Here is a 10,011-nt window from a genome sequence, read left to right on the forward strand (position 1 = left end):
TTTCATTGCATTACAGTATTTGACCGCGAAAATTCCAAACTAGACACTTGTAAGGTCTCGGAGTAATTTCCGTCAATCTTCGAAGAAAATTCTCCGAAGGGATCCGATTGACAAGGATCCTGCAGAAATTAGTCACTGTTAGAGTTATATTTCATGCTTATTTCACTGTAACGATATGTCACTTAAACATTTGATATTTAAACATTGACATGTAACTTGATTTAGCTCCCCAAAAGCATATGTCGATATATATAAGAGAGCCGAAAGCTAGGGATCATATATTCCTGGTTTTGAATAAAGCGACTTCAATATGTTCAGTGATTTCGAGTTTTGTCGGAATCCGAACCGTATCACGTGATTGACGTTCAACACGACCTACGCGTGGTGAGCCAGGTAACTAGCGTAAGCGCACATATGTTTGTTTACGTTTTCCTTATGTATAGTATGAGCTAATCATGTAGGTATACATGTATGTCCACAAATTGAGTAATTGAAACATCCAATATTTACACTTTGCTGTAAAATATTGTGTGTATCAAATATTGTAATGTGCGTGCATTACTTTCTTTGTAGATCCAGTCTGCTACTAGGTCGACCAAATGTTTTGTTTATGTAAAATTGTTGACATTTTCTCTTCTTTCAAAACTCTCATGTTACTTCGAGATTGTCGCGACGATGTTCGGAAGAATTCGGAATGATCGGTATCTTTCGAGCCTATTTTTCACGTGTACACCGTCGTTAAAAAGATTTTTTGCTTTTATAATTAAAAATACTTCCAGTGCTACAACTTTATAAAAAAATTAGAAGGTTTAAAACTCAGACAGACGGAGAAAAGATACAACTTTAAGTGTATAGGAACGAAACCGGATATAGCACAGGAGTTTGACATATATAAAAATACCGCTGTATACTATATAATATATAGGGGTATTTTTTTATATGTTTATACTATATATTATTGACAGCATTATTGTCAAACTCCTGTGGATATAGGTATCACTTGAAGCGATAAAATGGCTGACAGGACACGAGTTAAGTCTAACCAGTGATTTCAATTATATTTAAATCTCTGGTCTAACTAAACATCTATGTGGCGTAACACATATTTTCACGTTTAACGATGTACAGTTTAATGCAACTGAATTTCAAAATGCGTATTGCTTGATAATTTTACTAGTTATAGATAGTGAAGAATACTTCGTAACCGTTTGATATGGTGGCTGATATGTACCATTTCGTTATTTCGTTAATTCGCCTTACCAACGCAAAAATCATCGTCTTTTCGCCCCGCTAATCATCGTCTATTAGCGACGCGAAATATTCCGCTGTTTTTCGTTTTTCAATCCGCTAATCTTCGTTATTTCGCATTCGCGAGGCGCGCGAAAAGACGATGATTAGCGGGGCGAAAAGACGATGATTATCGCGTTTGTGAGGCGAAATAACGCAATGGCACATATCAGCCACCATAAGTTAGCGACTTAAATTATTTCTTTATTTCGTTCTTGTGCTGCGAAAAGACGATGATTAGCGAGGCAAAACTGAGACGATGCTTACCGTTTTTGAGAGGCTAAAATAACGAAATGGCACATATCAGCCACCATAACCACCCCAACCCCCCCAACCCCCAACCTTTGTTTCAAAATGATCGACGGCTACTCTGCTTGAACTAATCTACTGGTTGAATTTCGACGAAACTCGATTGTAATAATTCGTATATACAGTGTACGTAGTGGGCTAAATCTACACCGGAACAAGTTACGCCCCCTTTCAGAGTTATGCCCCTTTGATACAAAACGATAGACTCACTACTCTTCTTAAACTACTGGAGGGAGTTTTACAAATTTTGATGGGGGCAATAATCCTTATTTCCCTTTGTTCTCCTACTGTATCCTAATCCAACATTTGCATGCAGTACCTTCTTGCCAGAATTGGAAAAGCTTATAATATTGCCCTTCTCATGATTTGGTATACGTTTGTATATCATGATATATAAATTATGTACATGTATATATTATCGACTAACTATGTTCCACAAGATTTCAAAGATATGTAAAGTATGTCACGTAAGTATATGTAAAGAGAGGAAATCCACAATACTTTAAGTAACGGTCCTAATATGTACATGTGTATATATACAGACGGACGGACGGACAGACAGACAATCTGTATTTACAAGAGTTTATGTCAAGCAACCAATACATGTGCTATATTTCAGTTTTGACCCATACATGTACATGTATGTTTAATTCATAGATGTACATGTAGTATTACATTTAAAAAAAAAATGTGATTTTTTATTTGTAAATATCGAAGAACTCATAACATTTACATATAACTCTATGATGATTTTAGAAGTCAAATTAATATTATATGCGATATCTAATTTGTTTGTTAATGTATGTTGCTATTGTAAAAGAATATGTTCGTGCCAGGTCCCTGTGCAATGTACTGCATTCATCTATTCATCGCTAGTGTACTATATTGACTTGTGCAAGTCTATTTGTTACACTAATTCAGGTTAATATAACCGATAAATCATTGTTGTGGATTCGCCTTTAAGTGGATGATATTTTGCGTCATTCTGCTGTTTCAGAATCTACTTCCGGTTGTTGATTTTTAAGGATGCGCTATCGTTAATTTTTCTGAAAATAAATTGACCCAAAAAATGAAGATATATATGCAGATAGATAAACACTTATAGTTAAATGGATACACCATACATATCTACAAACGAAGAGAGATGTGATGTAGATATCACTATTCCGTATTTGCATATTACAGAGTTATCTGCCTTTGTAGGAAACTGATTTTGACGTCTTCTGTTGGTGCGCGTAACGTCACAGTTTTAGAGAAAACGACGTGAGTCTCAAGAAATAATGATTTACATAATGGGGTGCAAGGGAGGTAACTCTGTAACATTTTGCACATATAGCCATTCTTTTTCTTTATGGCATCCTCGATACTCCAGGGGTTCCGATCACTTACGATATCTTCACCCCTGGACTATCTCATAGTAAAACTGAAGGCAGCTCAGAGAAAAAATCTGACCCAATCACAGGCCAGCAAAAATTTCCTTTGAAGACTACAGAGAGAGCGACGCCCAACTCCAAAGCCACACAGTCAAATAAGTGTACCGTTATACGGCTCTTTTGATGTTCATCGAAGGTCCTCCACACGGGCACTGTAACAATACTTGTTAGTTGCCACCTTGATCATGTGTTCTAGTTTCCGTTTGTAGGAGGATTCCCCACAAGATCAAACGTCGAGGGTAATGACTTTTGCTAACAGGTATCACACGTACTAGTTTTAGCGAAAAACTGCGAGCTGATCCCACCGCTGCCACCAATTGTAGCGAAAAACTGCGAGCTGATCCCATAGCTGCCACCAATTGAAGCGAAAAACTGCGGAAGTTACGTGTACTCGTATTCTTTCTAAGGTAGCCGCCACAATACCAGAGTTTATACAAAGTAGAGTGAGTCGTCGAGTAAAACACAATTCAACACAGTCGCAAAGATCCATCTGTATTCAGCAACAATAGCATTTACATGATACAGTTACAGTTCAAAAGATAACAACTTCGCTCTCTCTAGTACATCCTCGATACTCCAGGGCTTCCGATCACTTACGATCTCTACACCCCTGGACTATCTCATAGTGAAATTGAAGGCAGCTCAGCGGAAAACATTTGACCAATCACAGGCTAGCAAATATTTCATTTGAAGACTACAAAGAGAGCGACGCCTAACATCAAAGCCACAGAGTCAACCACAGTGTACCGTTATACGGCTCTATACCTGTTCTATTCTGTTGCCTCCAGTTTTTACTATGAAATAGTCCAGGGGTGTAGAGATCGTAAGTGATCGGAACCCCTGGAATATCGAGGATGTCTCTAGTATAGAAACGTGTACTTAGACAATGATCCAACTTGCATTCGAACTGCTTCTGATACACCAGCTAACACCTGAACTCACTGAGCTTCGGTCTCGTCTCCCCTAGCTTCGGTCTCGTCTCCCCTAGCTTCGGTCTCGTCTCCCCTTTTATCTATTAGCTCACCTGGTCCAGTATTTTAATTTTTTTGCGCGTCGTAAACCTGTGGTCAGTCGGGCTGCCGATGCTTCAGCCAATCAGTGCCTTCGTTACATGCCAACTAAAATCTTATCTAATGCATCTGTTACCAGCCCACTAGATCAGCTACCTGAATGCAAACAGGAACACTTATTGTAGGCTAGCGGTTGTAAAATATATTCCAAGATACCTTTTTTGGCCTAAGTGGCTTTCCCCTTTACATTATTATAGGACTGTGTGTTGTAGACCAGTCTTCTGTTGACTGTCATAGAAGAGTTAATTGTTCTTAGAGGTCTGCATAATGCCTGAGCTATCTTGTCAGTCCAGAATATGGAGCTCTCCCTACGAATAGTGATGGTTCTTCTACCTTTCCTGCCTGTGGAGCAGTCTGATGCATACAGCAGTTCGTCTAGTACATGTGTAATGGTCCCTATGACATTATACAAAGGTGCAGACGAATAATGTAAAAATCAAGTATCTATAGTGGCATATTTCTGCCATCGAGTTGCAGACTTACGACTTAATGATGTCGACATAATTAAGGCATTATGTCGACATCATATAGGAAGATGTCGACATAAACAGAAGAACATGTCGACTAATGACAGCATCCATCGCCATCTCCACTATTTTAAATCATGAGCAACCATCGTTATCTCTCTGAAATTCGCTGGCAAACACTAACAGACCAGACACTAACAGACCAGACTGAGACAGGCACAGACCAGACATTCACAGACCAGACATTCACAGACCAGACACTCACAGACCAGACACTAACAGACCAGACACGCATAGCCCAGACACTTACAGACCTGGCACTCACAGACCAGACACTCACATACCAGACACTTACAGACTAGACACTCGCAGACCAGACACTCACAGACCAGACACTCACATACCAGACACTTACATACCAGACACTCACATACCAGACACTTACAGACCAGACACTCATAGACCAGACACTCACAGACCAGACACTTACAGACCTGATACTCACATACTAGACACTCACATACCAGACACTCACAGACCAGACACTCACATACCAGACACTCACATACAAGACACTCACATAACAGACACTCACAGACCAGACACTCACATACCAGACACTCACATACCACACTTACAGACCAGACACTCACAGACCTGACACTCACATACCAGACACAGACACTTACAGACCTGGCACTCACAGACCAGACACTCACATACAAGACACTCACATACCACACTTACAGACCAGACACTCACATACAAGACACTCACATACCACACTTACAGACCAGACACTCACATACAAGACACTCACATACAAGACACTCACATACCACACTTACAGACCAGACACTCACATACAAGACACTCACATACCACACTTACAGACCAGACACTCACATACAAGACACTCACATACCACACTTACAGACCAGACACTCACATACAAGACACTCACATACCACACTTACAGACCAGACACTCACATACAAGACACTCACATACCACACTTACAGACCAGACACTCACATACCAGACACTCACATACCACACTTACAGACCAGACACTCACAGACCTGACACTCACATACCAGACACAGACACTTACAGACCTGGCACTCACAGACCAGACACTTACAGACCAGACACTTACAGACCAGACACTCATAGACACCTGCCCACATAATGATTCCATGATAATTATGTAGACAGTCGGAAACTCGGCGATTAATCGTGTTGATGTTCGAGTATGACACCGACTTGTCAGTAATTGATGTCGACATCTGGTCTTGAAAGTGGAAATCAAAGACCATCATTTCATAGAGCACTGTGTATATATATGCACCACAGAGATCGATGTTGAATTTGTTAATTTAAGTTTTCACTTATGTAATTTCAAAATTAAAATTGTGATCCTGCACATCCCGGCCATGCAGCTGTAGCCACAGGGATCTGAGAATTAGATCCCTGTGGTACTATACTATTTAACAATGATTTGTTCATGTTTTATTTTCTTGCGATCACGAAAAATACCAGTTACGTAATTTAAAAGCCGGGTACACAATACACAGTAGGAAACCAGCTTTACTTGTTAGCTTGTCCTGTCCATATATACATACATATTTACATCCCTCGATACACTTATATAGAGGCACAACGAATTTTTGTTACGGTCTTATTGGCCAGATTCAACCTTTGGGCTAAAAATTCTCCCGGGACGCGGTTTTAGCCCCAAACTCGGGATATACATGTATCTGCATCTATTTTTTTTGTAGTAAAGACGTAGTAAAAAATGTCACGTGCTTATACCTCATTCATGCCATTGGCCGGAAGATACAATTGTATTATGGGTAACTAGTGATCACGTGATTGTGTGTTTACTTCCAAATATGGTGATAGTTTGCTTGCCATTTCTTCGGAAAAATTGATTTATTTGAAAATATTTAGACTCCAAAATGTTATTAATATTGCATGCGTATCATTTTGACTTGCATATATGTACTGTTTTACTATAAATAATGAACTGAAATGAGCTATAAAACTGCCATTTCCACGTTTTGTAAATAAATGATATAATGCGATTTGACCAATTAAATAGGTCTAACCATCTAATCTAGAATCAGCGAAGATCGGCTACTCCCGGCTAAATTCGTAGAATTCTAAATTTATATCTATATATATTATTACCTGCTTTAGGTTTCAGAACAGATACATATAACACAGAGAAAATAAGATCTTCGTCAAAAGGCCAAATTATATATACTAAATACCAGGGTAGATAAATCACTCTATTTGGAAGTAAACACACACTCATGTGATCACTAGTTACCCATAATACAATTCCATATTTATTTCGGCCAATGGCATGAATGAGGTATAAGCACGTGACTTGTTTACTATACGTTTGACTTCAAAGAACGTGTGTTTTGTACCATTATGGGGAAAATCCCCCGCGGATCGTGGTTTCATTTCCACCATTTGAAATTGCTAAGCAATACTATCATATCATAGTTGATACACATCATTTGAACAATAATTGGTGTTTAATCGTGTGTGTATATATGTCTAATCAACACACACAAAACAAAAATATATATTTAATTACTGTGCAATCAGTACTTCATTCCATATAGGACATAGTGCCGCGGATTTTTTTCCGGGTGCAAATAATTATTTTTAACATTTTTTTCTTCAAGTAAAATTAGAAGCTCAAACTTTTCAATGGTGGTAACGGTGTAAATTCAGTAACTTTTGTAACTGAAGAAAAATTCTAAATCGTCTGCTTTTGTTTTTGATAGAGAAAAAAATATCATTTTTCAGCGGTGGATCATCTTTAAATGGGAGCATAAAACATTGACATCAAAAGCTGTTTGTGTGAAATCATTTCATTTCAACAAATCTTATTGCAAATAATATACAAATGGATTTGGCCAAAGCCTATATTAGCCATCTCCAAACAAATCCGGTATAGTACAATTATCAACAACAATATTGAAACATTTAACATTACATTATGAATGAATATTATTATTAGTGTATCTGAAAGTTAACATTCTCATAATCTGTTAATTTTGCAATTTCAGTATAGAAATTATCTGCCATCTTTCCATGGAGGCTGATGTGACAGGACCAGAATCTAAAGGTAAGGAAGAAGGGAGACAACCTTCAGCGCCTGTGAACGGGTCTTACCCGCAAATGCGCGAGATTTTGGTGTTTTGGGGGTCCGGGGTTCCCCCCGGGAAAACATATTACGATTTAGAATGGCTGAGATGAGTTTTACGATGTATTTTGAGGATTTTAAAGCGTTCTTAATGTGGTAATTTTTCGATTTAAAGTTACCTGCATTTAGAAATTATAATTGTGAATGTCGTCATATCATTATGCAACCCTGCTCGATCTGAACATACCGGCTTCACACCATCAATACATTGTTTAACTAAAAAAAAATATGAACCGATTTAATTGTCTTGCTTAGACATATAAACAAATTAATATTTTAAGAAACATTTTTGAAATAGTAGAATCCCTTGATGGAATTTTTTAGTCTAGTTCATGTGTATTGAATTTTTATTATTAAAGGTTTGAACATTACGTGCTTGAACGTTTTAGGAAATGCGCCGGAAAGCGGCAACATTTTCTAAAATGAAGTACGAAAAATGTGCAGGAGGACCCTTTTCTTCCTACGCCCCTGCAATCACCGTGGCAATTGCACATTAAAGTTTAATGAACTTGATACCCACTACTGACTGATGTAAATCATGCCAATAAAAGATGGATCTTTTCTCTATTTCTGTAATTCTTCTTTCCTCTTAAAAATGTTTTATAACATGGGAAAACTAAAAATGAAGTCTATATAGCGGTAATAAAAAAAAACATTGCCACCTGTCAGCCATGTTTTTTTTTCTGATTGGTCACCTGCATGAGTTCGGATACAGAATGAAACAAAGGCATACACTGTATATAAGCGCCATATATTGGCCTATCAGGCCCATGAAATCAGTCAGTAATGATATCAATTTAACCTTTTAATCTATGAAGAGTATTTGATTCCATTACATCTGTTACATTCCCTATGAATTTGAGCAAATGATGCTCATAAAAGTGTTTCCCTATATAAACTTTGGTAAAGACTCTATCCCATGGGGAAAATTTCGAGACCCCAGGATCATGAAATTCACGATATTGGTAGTGAGCCTTCAATCTATGAAGAGTATTTCTAACAAAATGATACATTTTCGTACGGAACCTACCGAAGCATAAAGAGTTAGGTCCTAGGTCCCAATTTACCAGACGGGAAGCTGCCATGTAAGCACATAAGCCCGTGCAAGCACATCATTTTCCTTAGTATGTGTACACATGTATTAGATTCCCAAAAAGCTAAGTGGGCTACGCGGAAGCTTAACCATTTGTTTAAAGAATATGGAAAATAAACAATTATATGATAGTATTGCTTAGCAATTTCTAGCAATTTCAAATGGTGGAAATGAAACCACGATCCGCGGGGGATTTTTCCCATAATGGTACAAAACACACGTTCTTTGTAGTCAAAGGTATAGTAAAACAAGTCACGTGCTTATACCTCATTCATGCCATTGGCCGAAATAAATATGGAATTGTATTATGGGTAACTAGTGATCACATGAGTGTGTGTTTACTTCCAAATAGAGTGATTTCTCCGACCTGGTATTTAGTATATATAATTTGGCCTTTTGACGAAGATCTTATTTTCTCTGTGTTATGTGTATATATCTGTTCTGAAACCTAAAGCAGGTAATAATATATATAAATATAAATTAAGAATTTTACGAATTTAGCCGGGAGTAGCCGATCTTCGCTGATCCTAGATTAGACGGTTAGACCTATTGAATTGATTAATTCGCATTATATCATTTATTTACAACACGTGAAAATGGCAGATTTATAACTCATTTCAGTTCATTATTTATAGTAAAACAGTACATATATGCAAGTCAAAATGATATGCATGCAATATTAATAACATTTTGGAGTCTAAATATATTCAAATAAATCAATTTTTCCGAAGAAATGGCAAGCAAACTATCACCATATTTGGAAGTAAACACACAATCACGTGATCACTAGTTACCCATAATACAATTGTATCTTCCGGCCAATGGCATGAATGAGGTATAAGCACGTGACATTTTTTACTACGTCTTGACTACAAAGAACGCGTGTTTTTACTACAAAAATAACCGGATGCAGATGTATTGTTTAAAACCGCGTCCCGGGAGGATTTTTAGCCCAAAGGTTGAATCTGGCCATTAAGACCGTAACAAAAATTCGTTGTGCCTATATATATATGGACAGGGCAAGTGTGTATTGTGTACCTGTACTGTGACCTTTATGGCTTTTAAATTACGTAACTGGTATTTTTCGTGATTTGCAAGAAAATAAAACATGAATAAATCATTGTTT

The sequence above is a fragment of the Argopecten irradians genome, chromosome 6 (assembly GCF_041381155.1).
Source record: "Argopecten irradians isolate NY chromosome 6, Ai_NY, whole genome shotgun sequence".
Classification (NCBI taxonomy): Eukaryota; Metazoa; Mollusca; class Bivalvia; order Pectinida; family Pectinidae; genus Argopecten; species Argopecten irradians.